A 3,625-nucleotide genomic window follows, 5' to 3' on the forward strand; every position below is an offset into this window, starting at 1 on the left:
TTTTTAATTAATTCAAGACTGTCTACATTTTTTCTTTATTTTAGACGCATAGTTTTGCTGAATAGATAATTATTTATTGACAGTCTTTTTTCCCAACACTTTAATATGTCATTCCACCACTTCATGGCTCTAGTGCTTCTGATGATTAGTCAGCTGTTGAACTTATTGAAGCTCCCTTGTATATTTTGAGTCATTTTTCACTTGCTGCTGTAAAAGTTATCTGTTTTGTACTATGCTCACCCCTGGGTGATGGGTTAAATCACACCCCAAACCTCGGTATCACACAATATACTTTTCTAACAAACCTGTGCATGTAGCCCCTGAATCTAACATAAAAGTTGGGAAAAAAAATATGTTTTTGGCTTTCAGCAGTTTGACTATGACGTTTCTAGGCATTTAGGTTTAAACTCTTTGAGTTACCTCCTTTGGAGTTTTTTGAGCCTTTTTAGTGTATCCATTAATATGTGCGTGTTTTCTTTTTTTTTTTTTTTTTTTTTTTAACGCTCTTGGAAAGTGAAAATTAAGGCAATGTTTAGACTTTCCAAAGTCACAAATATTATTTCTGCCACTTTTTGTCTCCCTTTTCTTCTGACACTCTCAATACATATCAATAAGCGTGATGATGCCCTGGAGGTTACTGGCGCTCTGCTTATTGTTCTTTCTTTCTTTTTTTCTTTCTTTTTTTTTTTTTTAAAGATTAAATAAACTTAATTGGTATATATTTGAATTTCATGATTTGTTCTTTTGCCAAATGAAAATGTTGTACTTCTGTTTCATTTCAATCATTGTACTTTTCAAATTTAGCATTTACATGTGGTTCTCTCTTTAAAAAAAAAAATTATATTTCTTTATATTGTCATTGTAAACATCATTCTGTATTTTCTTTTAATTCTTCAAATTAAAATAATTTTAATTTTCTCTAGTTCTTTGAACATATTTTTTATATATATATATATTTTGTAGCGGTGAGTCTTTCTGGTAAAGACCAGAAAATCTACTAGACGTATTTTAAAAGAGTTGTAAAACTGAACAATATCTTCTAATAGCTAATTTTAAAACTTTTGTCTAGCAAGTTCAACATCTGGGCTTCATCATTGCAGTTTCTATTGACTATTTTGCTTTGCTTTTCTTCTGTGTATGGTTCCTATTTTCCTGTTTCTTTTTGTACTACATTTTAAACAATCACACATACTAAATAATATAGCAACCATGGGAATCAATTTTATCCCTTGTCTTCAGAGTTTTGTTATTGTTGCTATTATTATTGTTCTTTGTTCATTTGATGACTTTCCTGAACTAATTCCTTAAAATATTGATATACTTTGGATGTGTGTTCCCACCCAAATCACATATTGAAATGTAATCCCAATGTTGGAGGCAGAGCCTGGTGGGAGATGACTAAATTATTCAGGTGGAATTCTCATGAGTGGTGATAATGATTTGACTCTGTATCCCTACCCGAATCTCATCTTGTAGCTCCCATAGTTCCCACCACCGTCCTCCAGACACCAAGATGGTAGATCCACCAAGAGCTTGAACCCTGTGCCTGGAAAAGCCACCGACACTCAACATCAGCCAGTGAAAGCAGCCAGGAGGGAGGCTACAACCTGCAGAACCACGGGCCAGAGCTGCCCAAGACCAAAGGAACCCACCTCTTGCATCAGCATGACCTGGAAGTGAGACGTCAAGTCAAAAGAGATCATTTTGGAGTTTTAAGATTTGACTACCCTGCTGGATTTCAGACTTGGAAGGGCTGTATGTACCCAATGCTTGTACTCCCACTGTATCTAGAAAGCAACTAACTTGCTTTTGATTTTATAAGCTCATAGGTGAAAGGGACTTGCCTTGTTTCAGATGAGGCTTTGGACTATGGACTTTTGAGTTAACTCTGAAATGAGTTAAGATTTGGGGGGACTGTTGGGAAGGCATGATTGATTTCTAAATGTGAAGACATGACATTTGGGAGTGGCCAGGGTCAGAATGATATGGTTTAGCTGTGTGTCTCCATCCAAATCTCATCTTGTAGCTCTCATAATTCCCATGTGTTGTGAGAGGGACCCGGTGGGAGATAATTGAATCATGGGGCAGATATTTCCCATGCTGTTCTCCTGGTAGTGAATAAGTGTCAGGAGATCTGATGGTTTTAAAAACAGGAGTTTGGGTCTGGTGTGGTGGCTCATGCCTGTAATCCCAGCATTTTGGGAGGCTGAGGCTGTAGTTCAAGACCAGCCTTGCAACATGGTGAAACCCCTCTCTACTAAAAATACAAAATTAGCCTTGTGTGGTGGCACATGCCTGTAATCCCAGCTACTCGGGAGGCTGGGCCAGGAGAATCACTTGAACCCAGAAGGCAGAGGTTGCAGTGAGCCAAGGTCGTGCTACTGAACTCCAGCCTGGGTGACAGCACGAGACTCTATCTCAAGACAAAAAACAAAAACAAAACAAAACAAAATAAAACAAACAAAAATGGGAGTTTGTCTGCACAAACTCTATATATCTTTGCCTGGTGCCATCCACTTAAGATGTGACTTCCTCTCCTTGCCTTCTGCCATGATTGTGATGCCTCCCCAGCTACGTGGAACTGTAAGTCCATTAAATCCTTTTTCCTGTATAAATTACCTAGTCTCCAATATGTCTTCATCAGTAGCATGAAAACAGACTAATACAAATGGTTTAGCACCACCTACCTTTGTGCTGTCCCCATTATAGTGACTGAGTTCTCATGAGATCTGGTTGTTTAAAAGTATATAGCATCTCCCCTACTTGCCCTCTTGCTCCTGCTTCAGCCATGGGAAGTGACTGCTCCTACTTTGCCTTCTGCCATGAGTAAAACTCCTTGAGGCCTCCTCAGAACCAGATGCTGCCATGCTTTCTGTATAGCCTGCAGAAGTGTGAGACAATTAAACTTCTTTTCTTATAAATTACCCAGTCAAAGATATTTCTTTATAGAAATGCAAGAACAGCCTAATACTTTTATATTTTCTTTGTCATATGCAGCCATGGCAGACTCAACTTATTTTGCTTATTGATCTGCTAATAATTGCACAGATATTTCACTAAATGCCTTGAATCAGTAAGTCTCCCGGCCTTTGCTCAGGGGTTCTGGGCATGTGTTAAAGCATTTCTTCAGTGTTTTACAATTTTACAGCTCTGTCTTAACCTTTATTTCCGGCATGTAAAAATCCTTAAAATCAATCAGAAGTAAGGAATTAGGCCTTCTCAACTCTCTTTTGGCTGTGCACACAGTTCTGTGTATATGTGTGGCATAATAGATAAATATGTTGGAGTTTTTAAAGCACCCTGTGGACATCTTATTTTCCAGTTCTTTCTTTTTGGAGTTTTAGTTCTGCATCTTTTTTTTTTTTTTTTTTTCCAACTGGTATTGCCACTTCAGGAAGATAAGACTTTAAAAATCATTGATTATTTGCAAAACATCACCCAAAGACACATATGTATTCAGGTATCTTTTTTGTGTAATTCCTTATTTTTCTTTGGGTATATACCTAGTTGTAGGATTGCTGGATAGAATGGTAGTTCTATTTTCAGCTCTCTGAGAAATATCATACTATTTTCCATAGTACATTAGTCAGACAGTGATTACACTAAAATCCCAGACTTTACACTA

At 37.3% G+C, this 3,625-nt stretch overlaps 1 non-coding gene across 1 annotated transcript; it reads right to left on the bottom strand.

Moving 5' to 3' along the window:
• Window positions 1-966: 966 nt before the first annotated feature.
• Window positions 967-1,028, bottom strand: LOC116275552. Its single transcript, XR_004184668.1, has one exon. It is a non-coding gene; the product is annotated as a U7 small nuclear RNA (small nuclear RNA).
• Between the last annotated feature and the right edge of the window lie 2,597 nt (window positions 1,029-3,625).

This window comes from Papio anubis, chromosome 6, assembly GCF_008728515.1.
Source record: "Papio anubis isolate 15944 chromosome 6, Panubis1.0, whole genome shotgun sequence".
Lineage (NCBI taxonomy): Eukaryota > Metazoa > Chordata > Mammalia > Primates > Cercopithecidae > Papio > Papio anubis.